The 19724-nt window shown below is 36.7% G+C and overlaps 1 protein-coding gene and 1 non-coding gene across 5 annotated transcripts in view; one reads left to right on the plus strand and one right to left on the minus strand.

Moving 5' to 3' along the window:
* The window catches only part of Magi2 (membrane associated guanylate kinase, WW and PDZ domain containing 2), a 1319799-nt gene that overhangs the window by 821749 nt on the left and 478326 nt on the right, over positions 1-19724 (minus strand). The window lies entirely within an intron of this gene.
* Positions 13254-13391, plus strand: LOC138810259 (small nucleolar RNA SNORA8). The gene has a single exon (XR_011367066.1). It is a non-coding gene; the product is annotated as a small nucleolar RNA SNORA8 (small nucleolar RNA).

The following is a 19724-nucleotide window of genomic DNA, read 5'->3' on the forward strand; positions in this document are numbered from 1 at the left end:
GATCACAAATTGCATATGCTAGAAAAAGACCAGAATGCATTATAGAAAACATTTTTCAGATGTCATACAAAACTTAAGATGAGGTTTGTAAATATTCCCTGAAAAGTGATTGGAATTTATAGGACAACCACAGCATCCAAAGCACAACAAAATGAATGTCAACAAAACAGGTGGCCTAAGTAGAATAAAGTGTCTGTCAGTTTCACAGTGGCTGAGACAAAGTTCACTGGGTCTGTAGAACAGACAGTGGTCTGAAAATTATTCTCTATGGGACTGAAATAGAAGAAAATCCACAACCAATAGTTTCCTAAATACTAAACTGTAAGAAACAAGAAAGTAAAAGGGCTCAGGTAATTACGAATTATTTTTTATTTAAACACCTAAAGAATTTTGATAATTGTATTTGTATGTGAAATCAGCATGAATACTATCTTTTTGGGCAGTCATGGGGCCTGAACACTGGGTATGAGCACTGTCCCTGAGCTCTTCAGCTCAAGGCTAGTGCTCTACCACATGAGCCATAGTACCACTTCTGGCTTTTTCTACTTTATGTGGTGCTGAGGAATTGAACCTAGGGCCTCATGCATGCAAGGCAAGCACTCTACCACTGAGCCACCTTCCCAGCCCCATGAATACTATCTTAAATGAACTCTCTCGGATTTCGTAAGCATATGCTTTCTCCATGAAGAAAATACTAAGTGTTTAGTTACAAAATCATTGGAAAACATTAGTAATGTTCTTATTTAAGTGTAAGACAAAGGTAAACATCTTTACTGAGATGCATTTTTAACTTTTCCAGGGTTCATTCTCAGACAATTTAGGAGACCAAGAAGATTTCTGGCTTATTTTTGTATTTTTGGTTGCTTGTTCAGCAAAAGAATATCAACCTTCTTTCTACCTCCTGGAAAATGTCTATGGCCTGTGGGTGAAATAAATGATGCTTAGGAGAGAAAAAAAGAGATTTCCGAGGCAATTGAAAAGGCAGAGCTACTGACAAAGAGAAGCCACCTAAGGACAAGAAGAAAAAATCTACATTTGATATTGAAGGTATTCTTTAAGAAGTATATTTAGAAAGGAGTTAAAAAGTATCTAGTTCTTCTTAGTCTTCAAATGGCTATAGAAGGGGATCCCAATTCCACACATCATTTATGTGTACAGTGCATCTTAATCAGTATCACCCTTCTTGTCATTCTCCCTCTCCCTCCTTCAACTCCTCCCACCAGCCACATCAAATGTCCCACTTTTTTTCATTGAGTGTATTCACTCACCATTTCCCCTTTTTATACTTTTTATTCATATGTTCCACTTCCATTTACAACACGTTTCAGCTTCCTAGTATTCATTGTGGTGTCTCTTAATTGTTCAGAGAGCTTACAATATGAATTTCACTCCCACATATACTATATTTTAGTTACCTTTATCATGAACCTATTCATATGCCCCTGTGTGCTTACATGAGAAGTTGTATTTTGCATCTAAGAGCCACATATGAGAGAAAGCATATGCTCTTTGTCTTTCTGGTCTTGGCTTAGTTCACTCAGTATGAATATATTAAAGACTGTATAGTATGCAAGGGAAACTCCCTGCCTACTACAACTGAACACCAATAAAGGAGAATAGATCCTTTTGTTGGTGAGAAAGGAAACAAGTACGTGTTGAACACTACCTTGAGTGTAATGCTGAGCCCAGAGGAGACACATGATGATATAATTACAATGCCATAAAAAGATAAAGTATCATTAAGTATTTCTAGATAATCACTTTCTACAGAGAAAGCCCAAGAGAGTCAAGTAAAAAGCAATTATGGTAGAGTTCAATGAGGTGACTGTTTATAAAAATAATGACATATTAATATCTTTTTTATAAGAAGAGCCATGTAAGGAATATCGTGAAAAACATTTGATTCACAACAACAAACATAAAGTATATAGACATATGCTAATCTTACAAAATGCATGTAATTATAAAAAGAGTTTAGGAGAGAAAAGACTTAAATAAAAGGTATACAATGTATGTTATAAGTTTCTATTTCAAATTTGAAAAATTTAAAAATTTCCTCATCTAGATATTAAAACAATAATGATTGGATTAGCTTGGAATAGTTTAGAAAGCCCCAAAAGTCTACTTAAATTCATGTAAATGTTTAATATTGGATAAAATAACATTTCTGATTGTCAGGACAGGATCTTGCCTTCTGGTAATAGCGAAATGAAATACTTTGTTACCCTTCTGGAAGTTACTAATTATAAGATGATAGAAAAATATTGTTTTAAAAAGCCTGTTTGAATAAAACAGAAAAGACCACAACTGAAATGAGTTAAAAGTAGTGGTTATAGTGTCAGTGTTTAGCATCACCCTCTCATTCCCATTGTAGGAACCTGTAGACTCACCAGCTGGGGGGGTGGCTGAGCAGAGTCCAAGTCAGGTATGACAGCTAGACTCTGAGGGAGAAATTTAGAACAGAAAGACTGTAGAAAAGATGAGGTACAAATTTAGAGTATAAACTCTAACCGTATCTCTTGCTGTTTTACCAAGTGATAAATGTAAACAGCTAGGGAATAAAGAAAAATGGGAAAAGATGACGGAGACATCTACTCTTTAAAGACAGAATTTCACCAGATGAAATTTGAATGCCTTAAAAAAATTGAGTGCATTCCTCAACGTATTCTTAGTTTGGGAAGTAGAAAGGTAGTGTCTTTCTCAGAAGACAAAGCTCAGGATTGTCAAGGCATTAAGAAGCAAAAGAAAGCACTCTAAATCCATGACTGAAATTAAACTATATAGGCACAAAAGAAACTCTCAGGGCCAGATTATAAAGTCAGTCAGATTATAAATAAACCAGACCCAAAGAAATATAGGCTGCTTTGTTGTTTCCCTCATTTATAATAATTAGAATGTGCCTTTTAATCTACAAGTAAACCCAATGTATTCATTACCTGACTTACATAACTGTAACACCTCTGTGTATCACTTTAACAGTAAAATTTAAACAAAAAAGAAAAGAAACTATACAAGCACAAAAGAACCCATATAAAACTAAAAAGACAGAGATATTAGCTGCTCTACATCACTTAGAGACTAATGATTTTTTTCTGCCTCCTGTTTTTCCCTGGGTATTCATCTTTTTTTGTTGTCAGTCTCTTGGGGAAATTAAGCGTTGGAACTCGAACTCTCTTTTTGGTTGGAGAGAGCTGCGGCATTTCCCTACTGTCCCGTTGCCATCTTGGTCCCCCCTCGAGACTAATGATTTTTAAGAAAGCTAATTACATGTTGGAATAAACAACAGTCCCATCAATTCTCTAAATAACGACATGGAATATATTACCACTACAATGTATTACCTAAAGCGACACTCATTGAAGTGGGTATAGGGGATGATACTGGGGTTTGAACTGAGGGCCTCATGCTCCTGTTCATGCAGGCCCTATAAAATAAGGATGTGGCCTTGCTATGAAAGCAATATACTTGGAATTCATTATGTCAACAGAAGTACTTCATATTTATTTAACATCTTAGGGAATTGGAGGAATTTATCACTTTATCAACACAATACAGAGCTCTGACTTGTTACCAGGTCAATTCTTTCTGAGAAATAAATTCCTATAATGGACTTCATTTCAAATGTGCTCAGACAGATTATTATGAATTATTACAGATTATGATATTACATAATAATTACTACTTAATTATTACAGATGATGGTATTTTTCTACAACCCATAATAAAAAAAAAAGCACCAATTACCAATATCAGACCTCCACTAATAAACAACTTTTGGAATTAATTTCCAGCAACAGGTTTATATTAATGTTCTGTACAATGGATAAATTTCTATCCTTCTTTCCTTTATTTTTTCAGTTTTGGGGATTGAATTCAGGGCTTCATGCTTGCTGAGCAAGTACTCTATCACTTGAGCCATGCTTGCAGTTCTTTTAACTTTTTAGTGTGTTTTTCCTATAGTGACTCATTCTTTGCTCAGACATCCATTTTCCTACTATCTTCTGAGTAGCTGGTATTACAGCAATGCACCATCATGCTTTTTTAAAAAAAAATTTAATTTTATTTTATTTGTGAACATACTGTACAGAGGAGTTACAATTACATGGGCAGGATAATGTGTACATTTCTTACCAAGCATTGCAGCCTCCTCCTTTGTTTACCCTTCACATCCCTTCCCAGATAGGATCTTGCTAGCATTTTGCCTTGGCTATACTTGAACTACTATTCTCCTGTTTTTATCTTTCAGGTAGCTGAGATTACAAGCCTTCCCCACCATTCTTAGCATATAAATTCTTCATTTAATAACTATGAATAAATCCTTGAGTTTAAAGGCCTTTGGACAAATAGCTTTTAATAACTGTGGGGGTAAAAGTATATTTTAGGATTTTCCTTCGTGTTTCCTGGATCATAGGCACAATCCTTCTTACAAAATGTGTGAAAAAAGAGAATATGTGCAATATATGAATACATACATGCTTCTTCCCTGGGCATACTACAGGGCACAATACAACATAGGCCACTGCCCAGTTATTAAGGAACATTACATAGGTAAATGTATAAAATAAAAATCACATGCTGATACAAATTGAGAGAATCTGAGATCATCCCATATCAAGGGAAATGAAGCTTACATTAAAAACATCTATTTTTCTTACTGGACACCAGGCACAAGTCTAATGGTTGGGTGAAATCACTAGCACATGACTGTACGGAATGGCTGGATTCTGAGGGGAAATAAAGTAGTGAATGTAATGGGAAGGATTCCTAAATAACCTGACAATGAAAGAGCAACGCATGACATTCATACAAATCTCTCCAAGTAACAGGGCAGAAATGTGGCATGTATGTTAGGATCAAAATTGAGACAACTTTCAAATTCATCGAGTAACTTTTGATTAATCACACTTAAAAATTCCTCTAGCACATTTTTGCCCCCATGATCATGAAACATATGTAAAACTGAAAAAGATTTACAGAAGGGTCTTCATTTTTTTCCATTGCAATCCTGTCGGTATTTCTTTCTATCTCAAAGGCTTCTCAAGTTCTCAAGGGAGTAGTGAATCTTTCTAAAATTTACCTGGGAAAATCCTATTTAATGAGACAGCCACCATCTAATGTACAGTCTCATTGTAAAGCATAATAATAATTTCGTTCGATGATGTCACTCATCACTTCTCTGCAGAAGGAATGCATTGTAGTTCCTGTGTTTAGCATTGGGTGCATTTTGTACATTGCTGGCTGCCCAAGACTGTACTCAATATTATGGGTTAAAAATGCAAAGCTCTGGAATGATTGATAAATTGATTTTGTAATTCCAAAGAAAAGGTCACTTGACCTTTTGCCTTACAACTTTATTTTCATGTTGACAAAACTTTGAGTTGAATTAATTAAAATTGAATGATTTGACAGCCAAATCATGAAAGGAAACAGTTTAGAGGGTGGGACATTCTAGAGAATAAGCAGCTTGGTCTTCTGAGAAAGTGAGATATTGTCGCAAAAGAGACTACTTACAATTGAAGGGAACTTAACACAAATGTATACAATATGCCATGTTGGATATGATCATGGTACACATTTGTGTCATTAAAATGTTTATGACAACTAACACAAGATACATATAAACATTGTTATAATGACTAGAGCCCACTCATTCATCATTAATGTCCTGACCCCATCCAAGATACCACATCAACATAATCTCGTTTCCTTTTTCTCCTCCAGTCTGTGCCCATTTTTCAGACTTTTACTACCAAGAGAACCTGTATCCATATGAGTGACCACTAATTATGTAAATCTCAATAACCAGGATAACATATATTTTCCAGCTTTCTCTACTGCATTATTTTTCTTTGCCTTGCCCATACCATGCACAGTCCACAAATTAAGGGGTATGGAATTATCTCCTCATCCTGAGGGAACAACACCTTTAGCAATTATTTGGAATTCTTTTGTACAGAGATTTTTCTATATTTCTCCGTCTATTTATTTACTCAATTATTGATTCCTATCAGTATGGAAGTATAGTTGTTTATTTTACCCTGAGTCAGTTTTATTTCTGTGCTCAGATTATTCCAACTTTGCTCATTGGAAGTTATCTTAGTTGCATTCAATGACATATTTCTACCAAGTGACTTTTTGGCCTTTTCTCTATTTTCTTTCTTTATTTTATTTTATTTTTTTTGTCATTGTGGGGCTTGAACTCTGGGCTTGAGCCACAGTGCCACTTCAGTTTTCTAGTGGTTTATTGGAGATAAGAGTCCGGACTGGCTTTGAACCACGATCCTCAGATCTCAGCCTCCTGAGTAGCTAGGATTACAGGCATGAGCCACCAGCACCCAGCATCTTTCTCTACTTTCTGGAACTGCAATATTATGCAAGCTTGTCTGTTAATGTTACTGAATTCTTTGGGGACAGGATAACAGTATAATTGTTACCTTAGAACTCATGATTTTCAGATACTGACTTATTTTAAGATTTCCTAAATTCCGGGAAATAACAATGTAGGTTTTGTGGTGGGTCTCTTTTAGGCATCTAACATAAAGTGGTAACAGTTTTGTTGCCTTTGTATTCTAATCAAATACATAATACATCAAAAATACTTATCTGATAGATGTTTGAAAAGTGTGGTAATAAAATGCTTGCGAAGTAGAAGTTTACAATTGGCATGATTCAAGTGCACTCAAGTTAACTATTTTGGGAATACATATTCTTTTGTGGATAAGCTAGGATGTGCTAAGAAAGCAAATCAACCAAAAAACAAATTTGCGTGAGGGTTTTGTACTTAAGATATTGATGATATTCTTGCCTTTCCTTACATCCCATCACATTGGTTCTTGGATGTAGGGAAGAAAAGAAAGTTAAGGAAGTCCCTGAGGGGCAATGGTTGAAACTTGCTGTCAAGCACCCTGAGCTTTGCCACAGTCCCAACCTTCTTGTACTAGCACAATCTGCAAAGAAGATGGTAGACTGTCAGAATTGGCTGCAGTAACAACAATAATTTAAAAAAACACTTTAAATTTGTTAGTTTGGTTTTCCTGCACAACATTAAATAAAAAATGTTACCTATCTGTCCCGACTCTAAAATTGGCTAGTTTATTGACTGACTTCCTTTTATACCAACACTTCATTTTTTTGGAGATTATGCTATGTCATATATGTCAGCTAGCTTGCCTGAAAAAAATTACTCTAAGATTAAATTAGTTTATATATATTTTATATAACATATAGTATATATAAAATGTATAGTATATAGTATATATATGTATTTTATATATCTTACAGTCTATAAGGGCTTGATTAGAGTCTGATTAGAAATCCAATCTTACTACCTATACTGTTCAATCTCTTTAAGCCTAATTTTCCTTTTCAACAAACCATGGGTAGTAAATAAGTCCACTGAGAAAGCCATTGTAAAATTTAAATGAGATAATTTGAGGTAAAGAGTTTGCCACAGCTGGGCACTGGTGGCTCACACCTGTAATCCTAGCTACTCAGGAGGCTGAAATCTGAGGATTGTTGTTGGAAGCCAGGCTGGGCCAGAAAGTCTATGAGACTCGTATTTCATAGACTTTGCGAATGCTAGCCTTGAGCCAAAGAGCTCAGGAATAGCGCCCAGGCCCTGAGTTCACAAATGACCAAAATTTTTTCTACATTCCATCCATTGCCTGGAAATGCTCAATGAAAGTACAGTTTTGTCCTGATTAGGGACAGCTTTGTGTGTGTGTGTGTGTGTGTGTGTGTGTGTGTGTGTGTGTGTGTGTGTGTGTGTGTGTGTGTTACTTTTACATTTGCACAATGGCTGACACTTAGAAGAGGGACTGTCTTGGTAACTCAGTCAATGCTGTTTTAAAGAAAAATTCTTGTAAACAATTTTTGAATTATGATTCCTGGTCCTTGTAAATTATCTCAAGTTCATGTAATGAAATTATAAATCCTTTAAAGTCTGAGATGTCACAGATGACTTTATGTCTCTAATAGTCTTCAGTTATTATCTCAGTTTCTTACACATGGAAGGTAACAATCTATATTTACTGGAAATGATAGTAGTGTTTGTTTACAGCAGCTGATACAGAGTGTCATTGGCAGATATGGAACTGTAGGCAATTACTTCATGCCTCAGCATCCAAGTGTCTTTAATTACCAGTAAAGAGAAGTTAAATGAAGCTAATTTATTTCAATCACAGTGCTGTTATGTATTTCTATAATAATACCATGATTATAGTTCTACAAGGTGTTTATTAGTGGTAGTTTACCATGCTCAGAATTTTGGGTTAAGAAAATTCATTTTTAATAAAAAATTCAACAAAATGCTACTACTATTAGAATGTTATTTTCTCAAGTGAGTTAACCTTATTAGTAAGAGAGTGGATTTAATGATTCTCTACTCCAAGATGCTTCAGAGGATCTTACACCATCCTGAGACTCTACAATACACTCAAACTATAATGACAATGCCACAATACAGATACCTCACAGGGACATTTATCGAGACATTTCTTGAAGAGTAGGAGCTAGTTTCAGCTCACATGGCAACAGAGAATCTTTTATTATATGGAGTTACAGAAAGATGTGTATATTTTGTGTACAATATATGGACACTTTTTTTTGCCAGACCTGGGGCTTGAACTCAGGGACTAGGCACTGTCCCTGAGCATTTGATCGAAGCTAGAGTTCTACCATAGAGGCACAGTGTCTTGGCTTTGTCTGTGTATTTTATTGGAGATATGAGTCTGATAGACTTTCTTGCCTGAACTGGCTTTGAACCATGGTCCTCAGATCTCAGCCTCCTGAGTAGCTAGGATTAAAGGTATGAGCCACCAGAGGCTGGCTACATATTTTTATGTATATAATACATATGTACATACTTTTACATTTTCATTTACTACAGCATATGCTTCTTTTGGTTGTAGAGTAAAATTAAATTAAATCAGCATTCTTTATCATCTGGTCGGTATAAATCATGGCTGTCTCTATTAGGAATAGATAGATTTTTACCAAAACTCATTTCAGTTCCTTGGCATCTGTGCTCAAGGAAATACTGTGCCTGCTGATCCTTTACCAAAATATTTGGCTTCAGTTGATCAATTCTGCTTAAGGATAACAAACCAACGTACTGTTGAGGAATAGCAAAACTATAAGGTCCTGAATCTCACAAGGCAGCTTCTTTTGAGATGTGAATACAAAGGTACTATGTTCTTGTATTTGCAGCAACAAACTGCCCAAACCAATTCTGCATAACATCGTTGCACATCCCCTGCAGATTCCTATTACTCTACCTTAGAACAAATTTATTTATGTATTAATGAGAAACAACTGATAGTAAGCAATTAAGTTGAAGCTGCAGCTACAAGAATGAAGATTTTAAATTCTGCAAAGTAGAAATACAGAAAAAAATCTGAAGATAAATGGACTTTGTATTCATTGTCTCCTTTAACCTGTGCTGCATTAATGAGAAATTAATTGATTCTTGACAACTTTAATGAGTCTTTATTAACTGCATAATTGGAAAGAATAATCTATGGATGTAACAGGCATCTTAATTTCTTACTGCCTACTGATTGACTGAGCTATGACTCATTTTGAGAAATATCTACAAGGTTTTTGAACCCATCTCCCACTAATATCTATCTAAAGTCAACATAAACCTCTCTCATACATCTTTTCTCTATTGCATTTTCTGTTTGCCTAAAAGGAAGATATTATCCAGTTATCATTGGAATGAGCACTTGATGGATGATTCTAGCTCATTTTTTAATCAGAAACTTTGTGCAAATTTCTTGTTTTGAAATTATTTTCATATCTAATCTATGGTAAACAATGCTGCAATAAACATAATTGTGCTGGTAGCTTTAGTATGGTCTTGTTTGTGATCATTTGGGTAAATGCCCAAAAGTGGGATTGCTAGGTCATAGGGGAGCTCTATGTGGAGTCTTTTGAGCAACCTCCATACTACTTTCCAAAGTGGTTGAACAAGTTTACACTCCCACCAACAATGCAGTAGGGTTCCCTTCTGTCCACATCCCCTCCAGCATCTGTTGTTATTAGAGCTCTTGATTATAGCCATTCTAACTGGGGTAAGGTGGTATCTCAATGTTGTTTTGATTTGCATTTCTTTATGGCTAGAGAGCTTGAGCATTTCTTCATGTGTCTATTGGCCATCCTTCTTTCCTCTTCAAAGAAGTATGTTTATTGCAGTATTATTTACCATAGCTGAAATATGGAACCAACCCAGATGCCCCTCAGTAGATGAATGGATCAAGAAAATGTGCTGTATATACATAATGGAATTCTATGCCTCCATCAGAAAGTATGACATTGCCCCATTTGTTAGGAAATGGAAAGACTTGGAAAAATTATATTAAGTGAAGTAAGCCAGGCCCAAAGAAACAGGTCCCTTGGTTTCCCTTATTTGCAATAACTAGTATATGTCTGAGACAAGCAGAAAAGGCCAGATAAGATGATGTTAGGTGAAATGAACCCCAAGATAAGTATTCAAATGTTTTTTCTTTCATGTGATTGTTTCTAACATATTTATAAGATGATTTCTTTGTTGCTTTGTATGTCCCTCCCCCATGGTATAACCCCTGTTTTCACTGTATTTGATGTTGGTATAATTTGTGGAGGGGAAGGGCAAAAACAAATCATTTAAATAGGGATCCAGGTGGACCCATTGCAACGATGAGATGTACAAGCTGTTATGTCGAAAACAACTTTGGGGGTGGGGTGGGGGAGGCGAGGGGGCGAGGGGGGTTTGGGAGATGGGATGGGAAGAGGAAACAGAAGAGGAGGCAACAATGCTCAATAAGAAATGTACTTATTACCTTGCCCATGTAATTGTAACCCCTCTGTACGGTATTTTCACAAGAAAAAAATTAATTTCATTAATTCTTTGTCATTTATTTCCATTTGGCTTCCGTTTTTTGATTTGGAAAATGATGAAGATTAACTCTAAATTCTCTTTGAATTCTAATTATATGTTTCTAATGATAAATTGCACCATGACTTTTGTATCTTAATGACCCAACCAATAATCATCACCCTGTCATAAAATCTCTTTCAGCAATGTAAATGTTAGCCATTCTACTGAAGGATCAACTGGATTTTTTTTTTTTTTTTTTTTTTTTTGTCGGTCGTGGGGCTTGAACTCTGGGCTTGGGCACTGTCCCTCAGCTCTTCAGCTCTAGGCGAGCACTCTACCGCTCGAGCCACAGCGCCACTTCTGGTTTTCTGTGGTTTTATTGGAGATAAGAGTCTCTCGGACTTCCCTGCCCGGGCTGGCTTTGAATGGTGATCCTCAGATTTCACCTCCTGAGTAGCTGGGATTACAGGCGTGAGCCACCGGGCGCCCGTCTCAACTGGCTATTCTTTTAAAGGCTGTTCTCATTGATAGTGTAGCTCAGTTATTCTCAAAATATATATTGCTCCAACAGCATCAAGTTCACCATAAGAACTTTCTAAAAATCAAATTTTCTCAATCCATTCTGACATCCTAAACCAAAATTACCCAGTAGGAAATATCAATAATTAATGTTTTAACTGGTTTTCCTGATGATTTTGATAACTGTTAAAGTTTGAGATCTGCTGGCATAGATACATATTTTCTTTGTTACACATTTTTAATTTCTTTTGACAAAAGAAAACATTTTGTAAATGGCTGTCTCACAGTAAGTGGCCTATTATCTATGAACAGAGATGAACAACTTGTCCTATGTATGAGACTTTTCATCTCTGCTACAAAATACCTGACATAAACAACTTACAGTACGAAATACTTGTCTTAGCTCATTGTTTCAGAGGCTTTAGTCCATTATAGCAGGGCTTACAGAGTAGAGCAGCACATATCATGGTGGCCAAGAAGGACAGAGAGAAAGTTTGTGTGTGTGTGTGTGTGTGTGTGTGTGTGTGTGTGTGTGTGTGTGTGCACCTGCCTACAGAATGAGATAGGTCTGTGTTTTCTCCTTTTCCACTAATTTTTTTGGGGGAGGGAACCTTCTATGTAAGCATCTCTCTACTACTGGGGATAACAGAGGTACACTACTGTACCCAGCCATTTATAAGGATCTCTTGAATTTTTTGCCTGGATTGGCAATAAAAGGGAAAAAAGGACTTGCCTCCTTCCCCACCTGCCCCAAACAGGTGCCAGTGGTACAGACCTATAATCCTAGGTCCTCAGAAGGCTGAAATCTTGGGATTGTAATTCAAAACCAGTGTGGGAAGAAAAGTCAAAGAGACTGTTATTTCCAATTAGCTACCAGAAGTGGGGAAAACAAGACAAAACAAAAAACAAAAACAAACCCAACAACAACAAAAAACCCTGCAACCACCTCCCCCTCCCACCCCCCGCCAAACCAAAAACCAAGCCAACAAGGCAATCTCATACAGCTCATATCTATCTCCCAAGCAGCCAGGATTATAGGTCTGATTTGCTGTGCCTACATACACTTTTCCCTCTTTTGTTTCACCAAAGTCCCTTGGCCTATTGGATGGTGTAGCCCATATTTAGGGTATGCCTTTCATCTTAATTTAGCCAGAGGTGTGTTTCACTAATCTCTTAGGAAATTCTCAGACTAATCATGTTGAAAATCAAGATCAAATATCATGCTACTTGCTTTTCCTTCATCACTGCAGTATAATGATTAATTTTTGAAATTTGGTTTTCTCAAGAATACATAAGAGTTCTAGAACACTACAGAATTTTCAAATCACTTTTCATAGAGATTTTCATCATCTATCACTTTAGAAATAATGAAGCTCAAAGGAGTTAAAAATTTGCATAGTCTTTTTATATTAAAAGATGATACAGCCAGTCATTGCAAGAACTAGGATAAGAAATCATTGTTGAAACATGCCATCTTCAGTTTTCAGTCAAATGACCAACCAGATTGTAGGGGAAAAAAAAAACAGAGTTATTAGATGATTGTTGGAAACTTTTCTGCCTAAAGTATGAAACCAAATTTGGCCTGGTATTAAAACACAGCATTTCTTAAAGGGAAAACAATCAGTCTTTTGCTCCTGTACAACAGCCCTTTTATTTGTAAAACTGTCAAAATTCATAAAGATGATTGATGGTAGCACAATTTATAAACAATCCATTTCCCTCATAAGTCTTAATGCAAATGCAAATTTTCATAAAATCTTCAAGAAGCTGGTTTAAATTTAAGATTATGAAACAGATTTATGAAAGATAATAGGGGTATCAACATGTAAACTAAGAAAAACATAAAGTGCAAATACTTCCAATGACATATATTAGAAATTTTTTTTGGTGTCTGCACTCAGCAATACCTCCTGCTGATGTGTTCAAAGGACAGTGCAATAGAAATTCAATATCTGGCATCGTTGGTTTTCTTGGCTTTGTCCATGGTAAACCTGGTATTTCTATTGATACAATATAAAAAACAAGAAAAAATTTTAACTCTGGTGTCCAAAATGACAGGTAATAGAAAGAAAAACATTCTGAATAAAGGTCACACTTTAGACATTTCCTCTGAGTTGGAATCAAGATACCTTTCACCACTTATTACTGAACAGTTTTTAACCTAAGTAATATGAAAATGTTGGAAGAGAGAGAACTCAAGCGAATAGAAAACATCCTGATTTGCATATGGCTTTCCAATAATTTTACTTATTCCTTTACTTTTTACAGAATTGCTCTTTAAGATTGTAATGACAAAGAACTAAAAGGCACATATTAACTATAGTTACTTTAAAATACATCTGTATAAAGCCTCAACAGGAAAAGTGGCTCAGTGCAGGAGACAGTAGTATTATAAATTAATCCCAAGGCTCAAATCTCATGATTCACTTGACATTTTTTCAGTTGTAGGAAATGGATGCAAGCAATTTAGATGAATGATGAAGGCAAAGGCCCCCAGCGCTGGGTGTTCAACCTGAAGCATTATTTGCACCCACAAAAAAAGTCTTTGTATTCTGAAGGTTGAGAGAGCATGGCCATTTCAATTCACTTGGGTTCATTAGCAGAAAAGTAGTATGGAAACCTCTGTGTTACTGAGTTGAAAGGTAACTAGCTTTGTTCAAAATGGTTGTGTATTGACAAAAATTATTTAACATAGAGAAAGTAACTTTATAACCCTTCTAAAATTCTCTTACAAAATGAATTATTAGTAAATATGATAAATTATGTGTGTATTTGCCATTTAAAAGAACTTTTTTCAATCATCTTTTTATGCATTTGGATATTTTTAACCTATTAAAGAAAAAAATGAATGATTGTTCGTTTACACATAAAAACTATCTTCTCAAAATGAAGTTTAGAATAAAATTATTCATAGATCAACAAGACAAATCACATTAATTTGGAAGTTCATTCTCATTTAATAAATACATTTAAGAATGGCAGTATTTATTTACTGACTTTTTCTGAGCTCAGCGACCTCATCATATTTGAGAACCTATTGCTTTTGAACACATTTCTAGCATGTGATATAGTGGGTACCAGGATTCTCCTATTGAGTTGTTCTACCTAGAGTTTGTAGTCCTTGTCTTGTCCTTAAAACCCTTCAGAGAAGTACAAACTTTCCAAGAAAGATAGGCAGGAAAACTAACATAAATCAATGCATTCAGCTGAACAAAGATAGCTCCTACTGTCAAATAAGATAAGGAAACACACACCAGAGAAAGTACAGGTATCTTCCATTTTGAATCTATGGGAAATGACTCAGATAACCTATCCTTTATACAGATTTACAAATGATGTGTTTTAGTTAATGAATGCACATCATGCACCCAACTTAATCTCTTGCTGGCGCTCTCACCAATTACAATATAATTATTGATATTCACTTTGGTATGACAAGCTATGTTTTCAATAATGCTTCTCACCTCTTGATTGTCATTGCCACAGACTGTGATAACAAACAGGAAATGTAATCAATATTAACTTACAAAATTTCTTGACCTCTTAAGTGGTTTTGTTTCAATTAACCTTCTCTAGAAACAACTCAGAATATTTGTTTAAAATAAAATGTTTATAAAATATCAATTGAGTTTCCAGATCAGTTGTCAAATACTATTTAAATAATAATGAAAACAAAGACCCAAATACTCAGAATATATCCTTAATGGGTTCAAATGGCAGTGACAATACTTTAATGTTTTTAAGATTGACTTAATATATGTATAAAGGCATGTTATAAAGCAAAAATAAAATCATTCTTCTTAACTCACATAAATGGAAAGCAAATTGGAGGGTCAGAACCTCATTTACCTCTCAGAAAGTCAGTAAGCTCTCACACTGGTTCTTCTTGTACCAATGCAATCCCATTTGTGGCAGTGATTTCTCGCCACCCACTATTGGAGCCTCAGTAGTCAAACACTGTCAGAGGCAATGGAGCACTAAATTCAACTTCTAAAAATGGTTTTTTAACACCAATCATTAAGCTTCTGTAGCTAACATTTTATACAGCCATTATTATAAGTAAAACCATATAAACTAGGATAAAACAAAGCATATTATAAACAAAGAACTCGATATATAGCCTAATCATCTCACACTTAAATTATTGCATTTTCCTATTACCTGTACACTTAAGGATAATTTTGTTTACTGATTGGTTGAAATACTTCCTAATTGTAAGGTCCGCTCCTAGATGGCGAGCAGACTCCACCCTCCTCGCAGCAAAGTCTCTGCCCAGTACCTGCGTTACCTAGGCAACTGGCACACCTGGAAGAGGTCACATCTACATCTGCTGAGGTCACATCTGAATTTGATGTGGCCACACTTTTCTCCACCCATACCCTAAATAAGGCCTAGCCCAGGTCCAGACGCCCTCTTTCCCAGGTCTTTCCCAGCCCCGTGGAGTGCCAACATGGCCTGGTGCCAGCCGGATGAATAAACCTGCCCCTTACCTGAATACCACGTGTGCGGTGTGGTTCTCTTTTTACAAACCTACCATAAATGGTGCTGTTCGAAACCCGGTAAGGGCTTAAAGTCAGGATAGGTGGGATTACTTTCCGTTTTTTTCCTCTTTTTCTTTTTGTTTTTTAATGTTTTTTCCCCCTTTTTTGCACTGAAGGCCTTTCTGTGAATCGGTCTGTCTGCTGCGGACACAGCGCTCAATCCTATTGCTGGCCTCTGCATCCACCGCCATGCTTCTACATTTTGGTGAGTGAACTACTCTCTAAGGGTTCTCTGTCACTCAGTCTCTCTTCAGATGTGGTACCATGCCAGAGAACCTGCTAGGCCTTTAACTGAAAGGCTGGTCACCAGGATGCTTGACTCTGGTTGCTTGGCCACTCCTCACAAGAGGCCTCGGTGGTAAGCTGGAATGCCACTTCCATCCAATAAGCCCTCCTTCACTCACTAATTTTTTTCTCTTCTATGCTTTTAATGGGGTGCTGTGTGTTACTCTGGTGCCATGAAACCCCTCTGAAATGCCTCCTTGGAAAGCCAGAGTGCCTAATTTTTTTTTGCTGTTCTCAGATTTAGACAATTTTTGCCTCTGCAATGGTACATGGGCAGAAGTCTGTTTACTTTCAGGCTCTCTTTGCTCTCTCTGTTAATCATGTCCAAGTTTTTCTCCTTTTCTCTTTTCTACAATGTTTTGGCTTGTGTCCTGAAGAGTGCGATGCAGGCTGGGTCCCAGGAACCACCCCCACCCACAGGTTCCCTCTCAAAGGCTGGCCAATCTAGGCTTGATCTATTTGTTCAGGCTTTCTTTGCATTTTTTCAGAAATTTGCCATCTTGAGTTCGCCATCTTGGTCACATGGTGGATCAAGGATTTGGTCTCATCTGACCCTTAATCTTCCACTAAGCTTACTACTCCATCTATTCTAAGGTGCCTTGCTAACAAGTTGCACTTTTCACAGGCCCTGGTAACTGAGGCCCAACCATCTGATGTGCTTTGTTAGCAACGATGTCTAAATATTGTTGTCAAAAATTTTAGGTTTTGAGTTTTGCCTTTTTTGTTTTGTGTTGTGTATTCTAGTACTGACTACGTGATTCTAAAATATTGGGCATATCTGTGCTAAGATTCTCATCACATCTAATGAGCTTTGTCATTGCAGAATATTTCTTGGTCAATTCTTGATAAGGACCAGGTAAGCTCTATTCTATTTGATCTCCTTGTTGCTTTAATTAGAAATAATAAAGGGTTTTTGTGGCAAAGATTGCAATTCAAACCCAGCCTGGGCTGAAAAATCCCTAAGACTCCATCTCCCAATTAACCTGCAAGGAGTCAGGCTGGAAGCATGGCTCAAGACTCTTATCTCTAACCAGCCAAACACTGGAAGTGGTACTGTAACTCAAAGTGGTAGAGCACTACCCTTGAGCAGAAGTGCTCAGGGACAGTGCCCAGGCCTTGAGTTCAAACCTCATGAATACTAACTGGGAAAAGCCATCCCAGCAATGGGCACCTAGACTCAGCCAGTCTGGGGAACAAGGGACTATGGAGAGGAGGAAGAGGAGATGATGTCACATCAGCCACTTTGTGCCTGCCCTTTCAAAATTAACCAGAGCCAGGGGGTCACTAGAAGTAAGAAGTCTGCCCATCTAATGTCTATACCTGTCTACCTATTAACTGGACAGGAGTTTACATCCTTGCCTTTGTTACCTGACTTCTTCTCTACCTTGCACCAGATAGGGACATTTCTACCAACATTTTTCAGCCCCAAGTCCTTCCTCTTGCCATATATTTGCTCTCTAGTATTTTTTTTTTCAGCCCCTCAATGCTTCATGACACTTTCTCCAGACTTCATCTAAGGACTCATGCCACCAAGGGACAGCTGCTGCTCACTGCCTTCTCTGGGAGGGGACCAAATTCCAGCCTTTTACCCCTATTGTCAACACCACTTGTCAGCAGGAAGTAGCCAGAGAGAATCTGTACCCTGTTTCATGATTATTAAAAGGCTGGAATGTAAGGTCTGCTCCTGGATGGCGAGCAGACTCCACCCTCCTCGCAGCAAAGTCTCCACCCAGTACCTGCATTACATAGGCAACTGGGACACCTGGAAGAGATCACATCTGCATCAGCTGAGGTCACATCTGGATTCGATGTGGCCGCACCTTTCTCCACCCATACCCTAGATAAGGCCTAGCCAGACGCCCTCTCTCCCAGGTCTTTTTCCGGCCTTTCCCAGCCATGTGGAGGGCCAACATGGCCTGGTGCCAGCCAGAACAATGAATAAACCTACCCCTTACCTGAATACCACGTGCTTGGTGTGGTTCTCTTTTTAAAAACCTAACACTAATGGCATGTTAATGAATATCTCTTTTTTAACTCTATTCATTGATGGTGAATTGGTGGGTTTAATTTGGCCATACCATGAAGACTGGCAAACACCATTGATGAGGTTTTTTTTTTCTTCTGATAGGCAGCTTCTCCAGTCAATCTCATATTTCTAAGGTATGATTTTTTTAAGAGGAAAATTTCATACATAAAATAGAAAACAAAGAAAGTTTGCCATGACATTCATAGAGCACTTTCCAACACTTTTGAATGATTGAAATTGGGACAAAATAAATTTCATGAAATGTTGAAAGGAAAAAGAATCACAAGTATTGTAGCTTAATAGATATTTTTCAGAAGATCACCAAGGAAGAATGACTGAAAATGTTTTAGACTTATTATATGTATTAAAATTGTTAAAGATGTTTCTTCTTCCTCCTGCTCTTTGAATAGTGGCCAAGAAATTGATCACCAGAAAAACCCATGTTCCCAACTTCAAAGTAATAGAAAGAAAATAAACAGGCATTAAGTCAAAGGAATCTAAGTCAATCTGCCTGTGTTAAAATTATACTTGGATAGCTGCCAACTGAGTACTTAGCTTTTCTAAGCATTTGTTTCCTAGTCTACTTAATAGACAACAATAAAACAGTTATTATTTTAAATAATCTAATGTATTGAAAACAGAAGTTCTCAGCCTTGACATGAGAATCCCCTGAAATTAAAAAAAAATACTGACACCCAGGATCACAATGACAAAGATCCTTTTTTACATTGATCTGGGGAAGGATTGGCTATTTGTATTTTAAACAATCTCCCCACATCATTCCATCATGTACTATGTGCTGAAAACTATTGGTAGCTATTATTAGTACTTCAGTTCATCTTACCATAAGTTATTCTAAAAATTAAAATGAGCTATGATAGTGAGTGTGTGTGTGTGTGTGTGTGTATGTGTGTGCTTATTTTGTTCAAGTGCTCAGAACTTATAGATTGCTTTACTGTCCCCACTCAACCCTTCAATGAGACAAGGGCTTTTATTTACATATTTTATTGCATTAGAAGAATGCTAAAAGTGTCTGTATTCTCAGATAAATTTACTTAAGTGTGTGCAAGAGGCCAAAATACTTTCTCAAGTTATTTAAAATCAGTTTCATTTCTCTTGGATTATTTTATGCACACAGCTTTAAGACTTTGAATTAATCTGTATTAGCACCCTATTAAAGTACCACCATATTAAAATGACCGTGACATGTGCTTCTTGTCTGATGTCACTCATGATTACTCTCTAGTGCATGCTTCTCCTTACATCTGTTAGTAGTATTTTTAAAAACACTCTACATGACTCCTAAAAACACTCTACACGACTCCTTATTCATCTACCACCAGTAGAGATCATTTCATAATTTTTCCTCAGGCTTTTTGGAGCTGGTTGATGGCTTCTTCTCTATTTTAACATATATGTTTCAGCTAATTCCTCACTTGAACTCTGGTTCTCTGACCCTGACATGGATTAAATAAAAAATGTTCCCCACACACCC

The sequence above is a fragment of the Dipodomys merriami genome, unplaced genomic scaffold, assembly GCF_024711535.1.
Source record: "Dipodomys merriami isolate MVZ:Mamm:240054 unplaced genomic scaffold, mDipMer1.0.p SCAF_5, whole genome shotgun sequence".
Lineage (NCBI taxonomy): Eukaryota > Metazoa > Chordata > Mammalia > Rodentia > Heteromyidae > Dipodomys > Dipodomys merriami.